Raw genomic sequence first — 18,510 nt, forward strand, 5'->3', positions numbered from 1 at the left:
TTGTACATTTGTCAGGCCATTAAAAGCATGGGCTCAAGATCTATATATGGGATGTAAGACATTTGTGGAAATGACTCTTACAAAAATCTTTACTGGTTAAGAGCCTGCAATCTCTGCCTGTCCTTTGCTTGCCACAAAAAGGCAAGGGAAAAAAATCATAGTTCCTGTAAGGCTGGGACAGAGCCCAGGACAAACGTTCTTCCCTCTTTCCACACGCTTTTGCTTGATGATTTAGTTGCCACTCAGACAAGGAGCGATGTGGCACACAGAAACTCTTCCCTCCATCCCTCTGCAGGCACTCTGGGTGACCTCACCCCCTTCGTGCAAATGCAGGGAGCTTCTGTGGGTTTGGGAATGGGCACAGCCCCTCGGTAGCTATTTGAGTTGTGCTATTTTGTGTTTTCTGAACGTCTCAGCGACCTGCTCCTGACAAAGCACAGGAGCCCAATGTGCTGGGCTTGTGAACAAAACCGGGGGAGTATTTGACATGGATCTTTCCAATCCCACTCATCCGCTGAAGGTGGAGGAGGAAACGATCACGACGTTACAACTGCGAAAAGCACGTTGGACTTGTATTGCATGTGCAGCACTGAGTGTGAATGCAGCTTGAAATGCACAAGCTGATGATGAATGGCTGGTTTCAGACAAGACCAATTTGATAATGATTTTTCCCCATTTTCTGTCATCTCTTTGTACAATCTGTACTGATGTGAAGCAGAGATATCAAATCCAAACTATTCTGAGTTTTTAATCACAATATATTCATTGACAAAGTGACATATCCAAATCCTTTTTTCTTCCTAAACTTTTCATAGCAATTATTTTAAGGCACAACTTACAACCTGTGCATCCTCAATTACTCCTGCCTCGGATTTCCAAAGCAAGACCTTTGTTTATCCAAGGTTTGCTCTACTGCTAATGCATGATGCACTCTCATCAGTCAAATCTGAATTGTTGCTGATGTAGGGCAGCAGTTATAAGAGCACACATTGATCCCAGATGTTTTAGTATGGCAGTACACAAGCCATATGAAACACAGTAATTCCTGCTAAAACAGTACTTATGTTCTTCAAAAGCAGTCCTGAATGGAAAACCAGCGGTGCTGAGGCAAATGCATTGGTGTACCAATAACTTCCATGCATGTTAAAGAATTCTCTAAATAACATAAGAATGAAATAAAACCAGAAGTAACCATTAAAAGATCACGAGGTATTTCGGTCTGCACAGAGCTTACCAGCAAGATACCCTGTGTGTGCTGGACTGCAGAGCCAAAGCTGCAGGGCTGAAGTGACAAAACCATGCCCAGAGCCTTCATTACACTGGGTTTAACTTCGACCAACTTTGTGCTGCCACAAAACAGTCCTAAAGGGGGGTGCCCACCTCACACACACAGCTCTTACCTCACCACAGGCACATGGAGGATTCTGCTGCCCCATTGCCCCCAGATCCTGATGTCTCCTCATTGAAGAAGGGAACATCCACCCCGAAGCCCTCTCCTGCTTTGGCAGGCTCCACACCGGTGGGCATGGAAGCACTGCCAAGGTCATCTTCTTCTTCCCCAGGTGCAGGTCAATGAGGAAGGATGGCAATGGGCAGACATGCCATCAACGCCAACCCACTGCATGGGCCTCAGCATGCAATGCACTGGTCCAAACTACACCCAGCTTTCGGCAGGTCTCCCATATGGCACGGAGTGAGGTGCTGAGGAATCTGGTGCAAGTCCTGTTTATTTTTAACATGACTGTTCTGCAAAGATAATTGTGTCAAGCCGAAAGCACCACGGACTGGTTACACTTCTGCTCCAGTTACCATGGTTGCTAATACTTAAAAAACTGCCTGAGAAAGGAAGAGAATTGCTCTCCCCATGCTGGGAAATGTCTCCCTGGCTCATCCCTGCCCACATAGTGCAGCAATGCTGCTGGTCTCAGCTTCAGATGTGAAAACTGGTGGAGATCTGCCTTGCTGGGGCTGGCAGATGGAGCTCGGTTTCTCGTGGGTTATCACCACAGTGGCAGAACAAATCTGCTCATCTCTCCTTTGGTTTTATGTAGGGAGAAATCTTGCTGTTGCTGCCAGTAGGCACCTGTGGGAGAAAAGAAAAGCACAATTACATCCCAAAGACTGTTCTGGAGTATTTGATGTAAGCCAGCAGCGGTGTGCAGTGCCAGGTGGACAAGAACACACTGAAGCCTATAAGAGTAAACTGAGTGCAGACAAACCCCTGTTCCCATAAGTGCAGTGCTCCCCTGTGATAAGCAAACAACTCACCAAGGTTTTTAAAATAAAGTGGACAGAGAACAGGTATTTCTACATGTGATGGATTTGAGCCTGATAAAGGGAGTTATTTAATAGCATGAGCCTTTGCCTCAGTCCCATTGCTAAGCAGGGAGAGTTGGCAGCAGCATCTCCCTTCCCAGCAGCAGGGTCATGGCAGGACACACCACGGGCTGCCCCATGCTGTGCCAGGGCCCCCATCATCATCAGCCTGGGTCTCACCCCCCAGCGCTGTGGTCTGTGCATGGACAGACCCGACCCACCTCCCTGGCAGGGGGCACCACCAGCAGCACATGAGAACCCCCCCGCTGCCGACCCCTACAGTATTCCCCAGAGCATCAAAATGCAATGAATCAAAACGGATCTGAAGGGACTCTTGACTCGAGGTCTGCTGCAAACCCTGCAGCAGGCTGATCTCGCCCTGGCTCTCTGCCTCTCTGCAGCCGTGTGATGCCTCCCTGAGTGCAAAGAACTAAAATGTCACACCAAAAAAAATACCTGAGCTCTGCGGAGCTTAAATTCACGATGAATTATGCATTATCAATCAGGCAAAACAATTAGCTGAAGCATTAAAGCTCTAAAATGGTTTCAGAATCAAAGGGACCTTGCTTCAATTTACCTTCATTTAGGAGACTCAAAATAGATTTTAGTGCCAGTTTAGCTCCATTTGCACCTTTTGCATTCACTTCCCTGAGCATGTCCAAGAAAGAGTTTCCCTTTGCCCATATGATGCCTTTCCTGGGATGTATAACTGGTGAGATCTCACCAGCAGCACCAGTTTGTACTGGTGTGGGGGTCTTTAAGCACAAGTCTGCTATGGGAAGCCTCGTTCTTCCCGAGCTGTGGGGGACCTGGGGCTCTGGTCAGCGCAGTAATGGTGCCCTGAGGAGCAGAGGAGGACCTGGGGCCTCAGCCTGCAGCCTGCAGCCAGCTCCCGGGGTGTTTACTGTCACCACGAAGTGACAGGAATGGAACAAGGGCCAGAAACTGAGCGAGCCAACAAAACAAATCAGTGTTACTTGCCCACCCAACCGTCTGGTGAAACGCTCCGTGCTCCTCCACGGGAATTGCTTCTTTCATTGCTGACATGTCAAAGGAGGTTATTAACCACATCCATTTGTGCTGCAATGGAGTTTTCCTGTTTTCATAAAGAATGTTTTGACCAGCTTTTCCCAGGCACCCTGACATGTCATTCCCTGCAGGAATTCCCAGACCCAATTATTTAAATGCCCAAGCAGCCATTTGGAAAGCACTGCTCTGCAAGCACTGTTATTTTAACTCCATTTTCTGGCCCATGGCTGACCAGAAGGCATCATTGCATGTGGTGAGCTGCAGGCACACCTGTGTTTAGACACTTGAATCCTACTGCCACAAAATAATTGATTGGAAAAGGTCTCAGCACGTATCCAAGACACTGCCACACATCCGTGCTACTCTCCGAGCCTCTGAAATGGATGCTTCTCAATGCTCCCATCCATCTGTCCCCAGGCTTCCCATTCCTGTTCTTTTTTCTTTACTGCCGCTGCAATGAGAAAACAATGTTCCCACCCCATGGTGTGAGCGGGTGCTCTGGGGTGGCAGCTCCCCTCCGAGCTAGACCCTCCAGTCCTGCAGCACAGTGTGCGAGGCGCTGCAGGGCTGCCTTGGAAGTGTTTTGTCCCTGTGCTCCTGAGAGATCAGCTGAGACTTCACAGTGGCTCCTTTCGGTTTCCTTTTCTGAGTCTGCCAGGGGAAAAAAATGCAGTAAAAATACTTGGATCATTGATATTTCAGTGAAAAGGAGTCAGGGAATTAAGGCTCACCTGGCTCTGCTGTTTCCTGCTAAATGAGTGCTTGGTTTATTGCCACCTATTCATAAAGTTATCCATCATTCCTCACAGAGTTTGGTAGGAATTCATGTGAAAAGCCATTTCAATATTCACCTTTCATTACTCTCCTGTCTTTATGCCCATTCGGCCCCAGCTGCAGAAATAATACTGAGTGATGCCAGCGTCAATGACCAGGCAGTGCTGTGGGATGAGGTGGCCGTGGCCACAGGACATGTGCCAGCAGGACACGTGCCAGCAGCTCCAGCAGAAGGCGAGGACATGAGGCAATGTCTCGTGTGTACGCATAATCTGCTCTGTCTCAATTACACAGTTCACAGGCAGCTAACGGCCCAGTAATGACATGGTGGAAAGAACTGGTGCCTGCTTACAGGCTGCTACAGCAGCAGAATGTCAGATGGAGCCGGGGGCTGCGGTCTTGTCCTGGCTGCATTCGGTCACAAACACTCCCACCGGTGTCACTCATGGAAACCCCAAGAATGGTAGAAACACACAGGGGCAATGGCGTTTCCTCCCTCCTGGCACCGAGAGTGTCGATTCCCACATGCGCTGTGGCATAGCGTGAGCCACACAGACCTGCTGCTCGGGTTATTAATTTCCAGCCTGTCTGAGCAGAGGCCCCTTTTCCGAGAGGCTCCCTGGCCAAATGAGGGGGGAACAGGGACCCTGACATCTCTTTGAGATATAAAAAGCAAGTTATGAATAATGCGAAATTCCACTGGCAATGTGCATAATGTGCACAGGAAGCACGGGAGAAGGGAGGGCACTGGAGAGCCAGGTCACAGAAAGTGCTCCACATGCAGCATCTCTCAGGAGCAGATCACGTAGGATTTTAGTGAGGGCTTATAAATATTAATACATCACCTGCTTCAATTGCCTGCAGCTCGCAGGGGCTGTCATGCCCGGTGAGTGGGGTGACACAGAACGGGACCGCTCCTGACAAGCCTCCAGTGTTTACTTTCATGCTCTTTTGTAGGGTCGCATGGGCTTCTCCTTTAATTGGCACTCCAGGGTAAAGGCAGAGGTAACCTCATCACGGGCTGGAGAAGGTAAAGCTTCATAATCTATGTGCACCACATCCTCATGAGCTGAAAAGGGGATCTCAGGAAGGGATGCAGGTCTAAGTACGTGTGTCTGGATCTACAAGTGCTGTTGGCTACTTGAATTATTGAGGATTGCCAGCATATTACCTTGCAGTAAGTGCCTTCCTACACAGAGGAAAATGCAGCAGAAGCTGAATTTTGCTCAGTGTCAATACAGAATTTATTGCTGCCTTCATACCCCACAACACTGTTACCGGTCAGAGCCCACGCGGGGGCTACCCAGGTTACAGCTCATCCAAATGCGACTCTTCTGTACTAGAGAAATTACACTTTTAGGTAAAGGGCAATCCATTCAGCTCTGCACACCTAAAAACCCCCAGGGCTCAAAAGTGAGCTACTGTGTTTCACCTGATCCTGAAACCTTTCTTCCCACAGGGCACCCAGACTGAATTCTGCCATGGAATGTGGAACAAGCCTGCCTGGGCAGCCCTCTCCTGTCTCTGACCTGGCACAGGCGTGCACACCATGCTGGGCTTCAGGGGCTCCTAAATGAGGATGGCACAGCTCGGGAGTTGAAAATACGAGAGAAAAATAGAGAATAGCCACAAAACATGTCAACTAAGCTCACAGTGGTTCTGTAGCCATGACTCGCTCCATGAGATACTGCTGTGGTACAGCAGTAAACACACCCAACCATACCAACATTAAGGCATTTGCTTTTTAAGTCACCTCCAAGTCCTTCAGTGCAGAAAACTTGTATATAAATCACTGCTTTTCTCTAATACATCACTGCAGCACCTGCACCCCGAGGGCTCCGGCAGCCAGAGCAGGAGGGAGCTCGGTGGGACCGGCCTCTCGCAGGCGAAGGACAGAGACGCCTGAAGGGACTTGCCAAGGTCACAGAGCCAGGCTGAGCTCCATGGAAACTCGTTCCAGCACCCGCTGACCCCAGAAAGAACGGACCCTGCTGCATCATGAGGAGCTGGAGCTTTGCAGTGCGGCACCGGTGCGAGCGGTTCAGAATAACCTGAGTCAGGATGGGAGGAGAGAAGACACTGTGAGAAACGGGTATCTTGGTGATAACCTGACATCAGCTCATGTTCTGATAATCCCTGCTCCATCCCTCTTTTTCCCCAAGGGCCCACATGCACCAGGATGAGCGTGGCAGTTCAGTACTGCAGCCTGTTACACAGATGTCTTGGGACCAGAATCCAGATGTTCTCACTCTCATCTTCTCTGCTTTGTTTCTGCCTTCCTGTTTTAGCCAGATGGACCTCAGCTATTCCTTGAAGCTGTATTCAGCTTCTGATGTATTTTCCATGAGTGAAAGGGGAACTTTTTTTTCCTTCCATCAGCAATTTTCTACAGTAAATAAGAAAAGGAAATGGAAAACCTTGTAGGAAGTCCCAGGCTGCCGAGGCTTTTTAAATGGGCTCAGAGCTCAGGCAAGAGGCAGATTAATCACAAAACAGACACGTTGAACCCGTGCAGAAGATGACATTTCGGGGTAGTGTAAGGAAGAAGGATTAATTGGCTGATGGGACTGGGAACAAAAGAAGCCTGAGCATGAACCACCAGGTACAGGAGAGTCAGGCTGTGACAGCACCGAGACTATTCAACAACTTTAAGCATGAACACTGTGATCTTATTCTAATGTGCTTGCAAGAAATCGCAGATGATTAATTGGATCATTTCCATATCCTGCTCCTAAGTGAGGTACTTCAGGGAACCTGTGTTTCTGTTGCTGCCTGACCTACACTCACAGGGTGCCAGCCACTCCAAAGAGGCTTCAACATGAAAAAGTGGAGTGATGAGCAGTACATATTAAACAGACAGACAAACCAGGTAACAGCCCCTGCGTCCCCTGAAAAATATCCCACTCCTCTGGTTAACACTTACAAAATGCATGGCATGGAAATATACCCCTCATCCAACCAAAATAAATAACCAGTCACATAACAGGTTGCTGTTGACAGCAAGCAGCACTTGCCAAAGACACCGATGTCTTTTCATGCAGCGTTAGCACTCCAGGATGGTTAATCTTTGCTCAATGGTCCTTTTACCCTAAAAATCCAGGAGATAAATCACAGTGCTTTCTGCATGGGGAAACCCACACATAACACCATGGCCATCAAACCGAGACTCGGATCCCTTTGTCAGTTCCCCCCTCCCATTTGCCACAAGTGCTGCAAGGTAGAGGCAGAAGAAGACAAGGGGGCAGAGCAAAGCTGCTGTGCCTTGGGCACACCTCGCTCCTCCAGCACCGTGCAGGTCTGTTCACTGAGCAGCTGGAGCCTTCCTAATGCTTCATTACCCCCGATTACCAGCGGTGGATCTCCTTGTGTATCTTCAGCCCCAAATATTTAGTTTTCCTGGGGCTGGAAGCTGGCTCTCAGAGCACCTAAAAGCTGTTTTCCACATGTTCTGTTTCTACATAATTATAGTACCCATGAACAAGCAGAAGGAGGGGTTTCTCCTGGCTCAACCCAGGCAGGTAAGCACATGTTCGGTATCGGGCACGGAGGCAAGCCGGCAGTGGGTTTATACCTGGAGTGTGCTTAAACACCTCTTGTGTTGGGTAGCCTGCGTGTACAGTGCAGAGCTGCCTTCTCGTGGAGGTGTGTGGAGTCTCTGAGCCAGCCAGGAAGGATCGGAGCCTCAGGACTGGATCTGGAGACTGACCTGAAAGGGTTCAGCTTGTGTCGTTCTAAAAAGCTTCCCATCAGCCCATGACTTCATTTCAGTTTCCCAGCATCACTGAAGCTGCCATTGATTTACTGCTCAATTTCTGGGCAGTTTGGAGAGTGTTTCCCCAGCATAAATGCTATTTATTTGAAGTAGAAATTGAATCTGATGGGAAAATTTCTTTTAATTTGCAAAACCAGAGAAGGTAAAAGGGGCAGAGAGAAAACCCTCCTCCAACTGGCAAGTTTGTACGTCACAATGGTGCAAAAGCAGTTCCTGTTCTGATTTAAAGCAAAAACCAAAATACCTTTCCAACACATGGGAAGGACCTACCAGAGCTGCCCCAGTGTGGAGCATCATGGTCAGGATGTTCACAGAGCACATACTGATGGATGAGGGTACAGCTCAGTCAGGGGATGGTACCACAGTTGGTACCATGTACTTGCAGTGCATGACTCCAAACAAACCTATGGAGACTTTGAAAAGCTTCACAGGTACAAACAGGTATTAAACCTAACTACGCAGTCTTTCTTTCTCTTTGCTGAATTTATTTGCCATTTACCCGTGTCTGCACATTTGCATTCCTTGTTCCTGCATTATGTTTGTAATGAATTTTCATTTGTACATTGTAGAGAAACGTCTCTTTCTGTCATCACACAAATGCTGCTTCTTGTTCCCTCATGCACTAACTCAGAAGCAGACACTGTAATTTCCAAGTGTAAAAGAAAACGATGTTTTTGAAGGCTGCGTTCTCTGCAGAATAATTCAAAGTACGTCACGTTTCTTTCACTGCCGGAGCCTTGATCACTGGTTTCTTCTTTCTGCTAATCAGCTGTTACCAGTAACACTGAAATGTAGGTTCCTGGGTGAGCGTTACAAACCCAGAGAAATTGTGACCTGCATTTCCCTGGAGTTCCCTGCTGCCTGCCATTCCCAGAGGAGGAGGACAGCGCTGGCTGCTTGAAAAACATGATGGGTGCAGGAGGGGCTGGTGCACATCAACCTGGAGCAATGCTTGTGTAGGAAACACAGCAGCAGGACAGAGCTGGCCCTCAGTGACCAGCTCTGGATCCTGCTGTGCTGTGAATTGGGATGGCTTGTTCACCCAGAGCTAGGGCTGCTCTTCTGGACAGCTTCAGCCTCCCCAGTTCAAGGTAGGACTAATTATGAATAACAGGCTACACTGTCCTGTTATTGTGGGTTTTTGATTAACATGAGATATTACGCTACAGGGCCCTACAAGAAACCTGGAGAAGGGCTTTGGACAAGTGCCTGTAGGGATAGGCCAAGGGGAATGGCTTTAACCTGCCCGAGGGGAGACTGAGATGAACTCTTAGGCAAAAGCTCTTCCCTGTGAGGGTGCTGAGGCGCTGGCACAGGGTGCCCAGAGAAGCTGTGGCTGCCCCATCCCTGGCAATGCTCAAGGCCAGGTTGGACACAGGGGCTTGGAGCAAGCTGCTCTAGTGGAAGGGGTCCCTGTCCATGGCAGGGGTTGGAGCTGGAGGAGCTTTAAGGTCCCTTCAACCCAAACCAGGCTGGGATTCTATGATTCTCTGCCCCACGCAGCCCCAAGGCTGTGGGACCCCATCATCCCCGCCTGGCTGCACATCGTGTCCCTGCCGCAACCAGAGCTCTGTGCCAGCCTCCACCAGCTCACGGGCTGCAATCAGGTTAGCTGCAATCCGGTGGACCAGATTTTGGTCACCTCAAAAACAACAACATTCCCCTGCTCCCCCTCTCAGCCCTCCCACACACACATCTGCCATGCTTTAGCTGCAAAATTAAATCCCCTTTTCACTCAGCTGGCTGGAGTCAGCCCATAACTCATGAGAACAACAGTGTGAAAACAAATTAACCCCTGCAGCGAAGCAGCAGAACTTGGAGGCAGGGGAGGCTGGAGGGTCTCTCCTACAAACCCCTCAGCTTTACCTGTGCTCCACACATCCCAGCACCACCCAGCACACACGGACTGCCTCATCTGAAATGAAATGTTTCCTGCCACAGGCTAGGCGAGACTTTGATCTTCCTGGAATGCCCCGAAATGCCAGCTCCGGTGTCACTTCTCAGTTGAGCTGGCGCTTGGGTGCGTTTCCAGAGCAATAACACTCCCTTTCGGAAATTTAAGTTATTCCATCTTATTTAATTAACTGGTTTTGCTGACCCCCCTCTCTGTATTGTATTTCCACTTACCTTGTGCTTCATTAAACTTGCATGAAGCTATCCAGCCGTCAGTGCCTTGCACTCAGGATGCCAGGAACTGTTCTGACAACAGATTGGAAATCACATGTCAAGTAATAAGCAGCTTTTGCTGGGGTTATGAAGACACCTTTGTCCCATAAGGTGGTGCAATTAGCAGGGAAGCAGCCTAGGTCCTAATAGCAAGAGAGAGAGAAGGTGATAGAGAGAAACAGGGTTAAATCTGCTCAGGAGGGAAAGGGGCTGATGACAGCTCTGGGGCTGGCTGGAAAGGGAAGCAGCAGGCAAGGGGAACCGTGGCACAGCCACAGCAGGTTTAGCTCTGCACTGCTCTTTTAATCTCTGCACTGAACTGCAATCCGAGCAGCATAAAACATTTATAGATGCACCGTGCCTTCCCTATGGCACCGCGATAAAACACGCCCTCCTGCAAGTGTCCCCACACAGGTTTGATTCCAGTTGTCAGCATCCGACTGGAATTATTACCTGGATAAAGTCATCCTGAGCAGAGCCGCCAGCCCAGCCCGGGCCAGCCAGGGACCCCACAAGGGACTCGTCAATGTGCTTGAACACCATCACCTGTGCCCACATCTTTACCCCAAACAGGGATGTCAGAGAGATTTCTAGTCCATGGTGCAGGTGCTCCCTCAGGGATTAGCAAATGATGGGAAACGTGCAGCACTGCGTAGCTGCTGATGCATTCTGTGCACCACTCCCTTTTGTGAAAAACCCATCATTATTGGGCAAACTCAGCTCAGTAAAGCAGGGACTGGTGTGAGGAGGTTTAGCTGTGACGAGCCTGTTGCATCCCTAACATTTTTGGGGGAACAAAAAAATCTGATTTGAAGCGACTACATTTTAGACGCTGTTGCTCACTTCTGGTTTAAAGCAGCCCCAAGGAAAACCCAGAAGAAATTACGGTGTGATGAAACCTAAGTGGGATGCTCTGATTGAGAACTCCCATTCGTAACGCTGGATTCTGCGTCAGGAAAATTCTGAGTTTGAATTGTTCAGCGCAGCTGAGTGAGAGCAGGGCTGACATCTCCAGAACGTCCTGCCCATCTCTCCCGCCCACAGCCCGGAGCTGCTTCCAGGAATCTCTATAGGTTTATTTTTAGCTCCCCATTTTCACATAGATTCAAGTCCAGAGCATTTAAGCTCACTCCCGCTTTAGGCAAACACGTTTGGTATTCCGCTCCGGAGCGGAGGGCACACAACAGCAGGCTCTCCAGCAGGTCCCTCTGCAGAGCTCTCCTGCAGAAGGTGACTTGCCCTGCGGCTGCCCTGCTCCATTTGCAGGCGGTAGCGGTCCCTCAGGGACACCGGCTGTAGGAACGGCTTAGGAGCAAGGGTACAGCAATCCTGGGTGAAAGCCTGGCTCCACTGCAGCCATAGGAAACCCCTCAAAACCAGTGACTTTAATGGGCCTGGGATTTTGCTCTTCGCGTTAGTAGGAGAAGATAAATTTCAACACATAGATGTGAATATTAAAAATAGGGATGAGTTTTGAGCCCTTCCATAAAGCATTTTAAATGGCAAAACAAGCACACAGGCAAATCCTCCCTGGTGCACTTGCACCCAGCAAAACATGAGAGAGGACCAGCAGTCGGTGCCAGAACAAATTGGTACACAATCATCATCAACAGAAAGCATGCAGACCAACGGCAGCAGTGCCGGGAATGCAGAACGACAGATGAGTCCAACCCTGCTGCTGCTGAGCCAGGGGAGGATTAAATGACAGCCATGGCAGTGCTGTCGGAGCGGGCTGCAGGGCCCTGTCTCACACTGGCCAGCAGTGGAGCACACGTGTTGATCCCTCCCCATTTCCCAGAGCCCCAGAAAAACTCAAGGGACAAAAAATTAGGAAAGCCACCCAAATGCCCGCAGCCAATGGCCGAGGAGCTGCCCCTCATCCGCTGTGCTACCTCGTGTACATCGGGCAGGATTTGGTTGGAGATTTGATCTTTTCCTATGCTCCAAATACAGCGAAGGGGGACCCCAGAACCCCTCGTGCATCAGCTCACTTGTGTTGTTTATTCAAAACCCATCAGTCGGTGGCATTTCCTTCCATTTAGGGTTAATCGTGGCACACAGCACAGTTTATGTGGCACCCCGCTCCCCTGCACAGCACGCTTTTCAGATTCATAACATTCCCAAATTCTTGCAAATCAGTAAGATTCCAGCTCTGTTGCTCACACTTACAGCGATATCAGCAAACATCAGAGTATCTGAGAGCCCAGTCAGGATACTGTGAGGTTGGAGAAGGGAACCAGCGTTTGATGCTACACCTGGAGAAAGCTTTTTGCCAAGCAGCAGTTCCCAAAGGTGCAGCCGTCGGCTCCAGGTCTACCAGAGCAGCTGAACTCAAGCTCTGGTGAGCTGCTGCCATCAGAGCACAAAGACACGCTCTCAAAACTGTTGAGAAATGCCACACGGTGAGATGCAGTTACCTGCTTTCATCCTCACCTTCGGACACTGCGGTGACTGCACCCAGTTCTACCTCTGAGCATTCTCCTGGGGGAATCAGATATTGCCCAAGCCCCCCCTTTTAAGCTTAAATGCTATCATAACCTTGCTTTTCTTTGTAATTAACTTACAACATTTAAATAAATGATCAAGTGAGTGTTTATGCAGAACTGAGGTCCCGCATGGACACCTCTGAGGGTGTTTGGGCTATTTCTCATACCCAGAGCAGCAAGCATTGCTGTAAAGCCAAGTGTCCACAGTGGCAAGCATTGCACTGCCCTGGCAAGCCCTACGTGAGCGTGGCAGCGGGTTGCTGCGGTGCATCACACGCCAGAGGCAGGACAACCCAGAGCATCATTCAGCAGAGCCCGTGCTGGCTTCCCTTTTAATCTATGTGAAAATTGGATTTATGGGAGAGGAGTAAGAGCTATCCGAACCCGGCCCATAAAACTGGGAGAATCATATTTTTCTCTCCAGCAAGCAACTTTTAACAGCTCTGCTGGGTGCTTATTTGCAGTCACCAGGCAAAAATTTTCTCTGCTGTTTACGACCCTTTTACTCATTTCTGTGGCAGAGGGGGGTGGGTTGGAGCACGCTGCCAGTGATGCTCTAGTTACCGGGTGTTATTTGCTCCAGGGACTCTTTTGATATGTAGTCCTCTGCTGTACTAATGTCCCCATTAGTCCTGATTGCCTCTGCGGGGGGTGGTAAAGACTTCTGTAACAATGTGCCTCTGAAAATCCTCCTTGAGCCTTTGATATCTTCTTTGTGACATTACCCTCATCTTGCACAAGACAACAGTTTGACTTTGAAATTATTGCAGTTCTGTTGTTGTCATTACTTTGTACTTTACTGTGTAGCTGGATGTTCCTTATGGAGATATCAAGGGGCTGCCAAAGAACCTCCCTTTCTGTGTTCCTCATGTGCTCCTGAGCCACGGAAGTGTGGTGGCTTTAGAGGCTGAACTGAAATGAATGAAGATTTCCTGGTGAAATTCCATAAACTTCCTGTTCATGGGCAGGATGGAAATAATAAAAAGATATTATTTTTTCTCTGGGAAACAACGTAGGACTGGAAATGAAAAACTGAAAATGAGGAGCTAAAAGGCCCTCTCACACCTCTGCTGCCTGGGGAGAACAGCCCCTTTGTGAAAGGGCTTTATATCCCCTGCGATAGCATTTGCTTTAGAAGCGGGTCATAATGGCTGTCATTTTCATCAAGATTAGCCATAGAAAATAGACTTTAAAATACCCAATAAGGGAAGAAAACTTAAATGAACTTTTTTAATTTTGAAGATGACTGCAAAGGCCTGGGAGAATTCCAGGAGGATTCAGAGAAGCTGCAATGAGGTTTCTGCTGCTGTCACCAGCCATGGACAGAGCTCCCAGCAACATCAACACTTGCCAGGAAAGAGGCACGCCAGGCTTGGATTTCACCGTTTCAGTTCTGCTGTGCTCCAGTCCTGAACTGTGATTCAGGCACCTTTGTGTAACGTGCAGTTCCTGGAGCCAGACAGCAATTTGCTGTTTCTGTCTCCAGCTCCTTTGGTTCAAAGATCACTAACGTTATTTCCCATTACAGCTCATGCCTTAAAAATACAAAGCAAGGGCAAGAGCAAAGCTTGAAAGACATCCCCATGCTGGAAAGCTCAGCAGCAAACAGCACACAGACGCAACAGAGTGCACAGGTACAAAACCAAGCAGAGGGTCACCTCCGTTGTCAGTTGTTAGCAGCATTCCAACACCTAAAAGGGCAACAAGAAAGCTGGAAGGGACTTTAGACAAGGGCCTGTAGGGACAGGACAAGGGGAATGGCTTTAACCTGCCAGAGGGGAGATTGAGGTTGGAACTGGATGAGCTTTAAGCTCTCTTCCAACCCAAACTATTCCATGACATATGTAACCCAAGGCATATCCAGCCCTGAGCCCATGCGGTTTCACCGTATCATCTGCAAGAAGCCCCATCACCACCATCAGGCACCTCTCCGTGCTGGAACCACGCTTCTTGTCCCTGGGGTGAGCTGTGCACAAGAGAGGACCCAGAGAGGGACAATGGGGTGATCGAGATGCTCTTTGCTGCAAGTTCAGCCCACGTGGAGGTCCCAGGGGGAGAAAAGGCTTTTCCTGCATGAATTTGCTGTGCTGCTGGTGCTGTCGTGTTTGCGCGTTTGCAGGATGCGGATAAGAAGGGCATCAAATTTGAATGTTATGCTAATAACATCTGTGTACTTAAATCAGCACTGAGCAGCTGGTACATTTAAAACAGCCCCCAGCATGTCTGAACACTCTGTAAATACAGAGTTAGTATCTCCTGGGATCAATTTATCATTAATAAGTTATAAAAACAGGATTTGATGCACACTGAAATAAAAATCGTATCCAAAAAAGCCTGTTCTTTACTTCCATTTTCTACTCATCTTAACCCTCTGGTGTGTGAGGCCCCCTGCCAGACATTGAGTTGCACAGATGGACTTGGGATTGGCCTCATCCTGCCCAGGACATCTAAGCACAAAGCACAGCATCCTGTGACTCATGTGCAGTCAATGAGGAGATGCAGGCACCTGTAAAGGGGATATGGGCCGTGACTTCTCAGCTCAGCGCCTGACACCTCAATGTGCAGGTTAGGGCCTTGGTGTATGCTGCCAAGTGATTCACCTTTACTTAGCATGCCCAGCTTCACTAAATACGCTACAAGGACCTGCACGTCACCAACAGACTCCAGATAGCATCGGAACTTACTTTGAACACTTTGGGATGCCACCTACTGAGTTGTAAAAATTAATGATAATTACTGGGATGAAATGGATCCCTTCTCCTCTTATGCTCTGAAATAATCTGTTGTGAGCAGGCATTGGACATACATATCCTGTACTGCGCTTCTTATGCCTCCTGGATCCACAGACTGGTGACTGCTTCATTAAACACATATTTTATGCATCCTATAAGCTCAGGGAAACTGTATAATTCAGGGTACCAGCCAAGGTGTGCAGGTGGCATTTTGATTGATGCTGTGTGTATCTGTAAAACTAAGATACGCCTCTGCTTATTTGGTTGTGGTTTTTTCTCCTGCTCATCTCTTCCTGGAACACTTTTATCTCACTCCAGTAATTGCCAGCAAAACTCACAAACAGTCAAGTCCCTGAGTAAACCTTATCAGCCATGTTACACTGAACAGCACTCCCCTCCACTTCCATATGGGTCTCATCACCAAAGGCAGTCACGGGTGTCCTTGTCCTACAGGATTTGGTGCATTGGAGACACGTCCGGCAGAGGGATCCCAGAGAAGGGATTGGATTGAGGTTTTATTATGGGCCTGAGCTGTGCATGCTAGGAAAGGCAAATGCAGATGGTAATTTGTAGTTTTGTCCAGCTCCACCCTGGCTGGAACTGAGAACTGAGACATGAGCCGCGCCAAAGCCCATTGCATCGGTTTATGATCTCAAACAGCCCCAGGGGCAGGGGCTGACAGCCTCGGGAGCATAAGATCAGTTGTGCTAAATGCCAGTCCTGCCCCGCACTGACTGCGCCAGCTGCGCAGCTGCGGAAGCTCTGCCTGGGAGGCCCGCGAGATCTTTATCAGGGCAATGCAAAGCCCGGTGCTGTTTGTCTGACTGACGGTTTCCCACTCCCCACACCACGTGGAGCCCGCAAACACCCAGCAGCCGTTCCTGTAAACCTGGAGGAAGCGGCCCTGGGCAGTTTGCTGCGGCAGCTGCTGTGATTGATGGGCTGGAAGCACTGTCCTGCCTGGTGGGGAGATGGGGAGAGGTTTGTTTGGGGGTTACCCTCGCTGGGGTTACGACTGACGGCGGGTTCCAGGCTGGTTGGTTTCTTAATATTCCTGTGTGAGATGTGAAAACCTGCATTAACCCTACATGGGAACGGGGGGCAGGGTCCCTGGTTTAGCACCCGGAAGCCATGCTGAACAGAGAACGTCTCCCTTGCCTTGCGCCAGCCGCTCTCCCCTTCCCAGCAGGTGGCTTCAGTTAATGAGTCCCTAGCAAGAGCCATGCCCATCCGCTGAGCCTTGCTCTCACCACTGCAGGTTGGCCTCTCCTGACCTAAGCTCCCTACATTGCACCAGGGCTTTAAGGATTCTTGCTGACATGCAGGGACATCCCTAAGATGCGCACACTGAGAGAACCTCGGGGTGAAAACGAACAGGATAGAGAAGACGACGCGTAACTACTGGGTACATGCACAAGAACAAGTTTCCTCTCTGGTGTCTGCTGTCCCAGCCCTTCCCTCAGCGCCGACATTCCACATACCTTGTAAAATCCTGCTTTGGTCTGTAAACTCCTGTGAGGTTTTTGCTGGTCCTCCATCACTCAGGTTGTGCTCTCGTGGTTACCAGAGCCCCCAGCAGGTACAAGTAGTGCTGCTGCAGCTGCTGAAATAGCAGGAATTCTTCGCAGAACCATGGGAAGAAGGGTGGAAAATCAGCCTTTCTCCAGCAAGCTGTGAATGTGTAAATAAGCACGAGCAGTGTAATTATTTTTTCCAAGCAACACAAACAGGACATTTTCCTGGCCAGAAACAAGAAAAATTTCTTGATGCACTGGGATGCCGTATACAGGAAATTTGTTGCGTATTCGATTGCATTTAACATTTGTTGTCTCTCCTGCTCTCTCAGCTGAGCAGTGCAGCATTAGGTGGTCATCTTGATTTTTGTACTTTCTTAATCACATTTGTAAGAGATTTACCCAGTGCTCAGCCCTTCATTGACAAAACCCGACTAAACCCATCATTAGGTAGGTATCGAATGAGAGATCAACTGAAGTGATCAATAACAACCAAGTATAAAATTAAAAGCTATTTTTCCTCCATGCACCATGCAGTTTTCTGCTAACCTGCACATAACCCCTTCACTTCACACTGGTTCTGCTGGAGATGTGCGACTTTCTGCAAGGTTAGGAGATGGTTTACCTCGACAGCCGATGGGAATGAGTCCAAACCCCCCAGCCAGTAACCTTGCCCTTATCCCTTCTGTCCACAGGATATTTCTGGACTGCTCCTCAGTCGTGTCTGGCTGAACCTGCTGGATTCAGTCCATGGTGGCAGAGAGCTGCTGGGGACCGGCACTGGCAGGTAGCTGCCATCCAAGGCACCGTCTGTCCAAGCAAGAAAACGGTTAACCAGGAAGCACATCCTGTGCCTCACAGAGCTGTGCTTTGACTGAAGAACTTGACCCAAACATTAATGAGAATCAACCAAAACACATCTGTAGTTCTTGTGAGGTATAAAAATCCCAGGTTACCACAGAACAAATCACTAGGTAAAACAAAGGAGGATTGCTAACCAGTGCTTTGTGAGATAACCAAGACTTTAACTGGGTTTGGGCAGTTTTGCCAAATGCTTAAATTTAGGAACTAATTTGCATGTTGCCCATGAACAAACATTTGTGCCCATTTGGTTATTTCTCGCATTTCTGAGCAGTCAGTTCCGGCTCAGGGCACCAGTGTCGGCCAAGAGCCGCCTCCTGCAGTTACCGAGATGGTTAAATCTGGTGACAAAGAATGTGCAGAGGAAACAAAACCATTACATATGTAAATAACAGTCACTAACCCCTCTAATGTATCTGCTCCAGGAATACGCTGTGCAGGCTGCGAGGCAAGATAATGCTCCCTGCACCAGCGCAGATAGAGCCGGGCGGCAGCTTGTCCTTTTCTGGGAGAAGCAAGGGTGAACGGAAACCCAACACGTGAGCTGTTTGGGAGATGTTGGTGAGATTGTCTTGGTCTGAACGGAAGCGGTCGGAAAGGAAACAGTGCTCTTCCAGGTTTGCCTGGTGCCACTTGGGATGCTTGTGGGGCTTTTTCTGCTTCTGAGGAATTTTGTGCTTTGTCAACTGCAACTCAACCTCCTTCCACCGCCACTGCTGCAGCACCCGCTTTTACATTTAGATTCTTGGCACAAGGAACAAATAGAGCCCATTGTCACTGGTGCTCGCTGCCTTCTGCTGTGGCACCGTGCTCATTACAAGAGCGATTTAAATTTCAGATTCTGTAACTGAAACACAGAA

General features: G+C 49.0%; 1 long non-coding RNA gene across 1 annotated transcript; it reads right to left on the reverse strand.

The window, feature by feature from the left end:
- Positions 1 to 9,845: 9,845 nt before the first annotated feature.
- LOC133271221 (uncharacterized) lies at positions 9,846 to 18,201 on the reverse strand. Its single transcript, XR_009744041.1, has 4 exons — positions 18,054 to 18,201; positions 17,415 to 17,599; positions 16,757 to 16,946; positions 9,846 to 10,200 (listed from the first exon to the last, which is right to left on the reverse strand). It is a non-coding gene; the product is annotated as an uncharacterized LOC133271221 (long non-coding RNA).
- Positions 18,202 to 18,510: the final 309 nt, after the last annotated feature.

The sequence above is a fragment of the Pezoporus flaviventris genome, unplaced genomic scaffold, assembly GCF_033815535.1.
Source record: "Pezoporus flaviventris isolate CSIRO_AGI_PZ_B2104156 unplaced genomic scaffold, CSIRO_AGI_Pfla_v1 ptg000023l, whole genome shotgun sequence".
Classification (NCBI taxonomy): domain Eukaryota; kingdom Metazoa; phylum Chordata; class Aves; order Psittaciformes; family Psittacidae; genus Pezoporus; species Pezoporus flaviventris.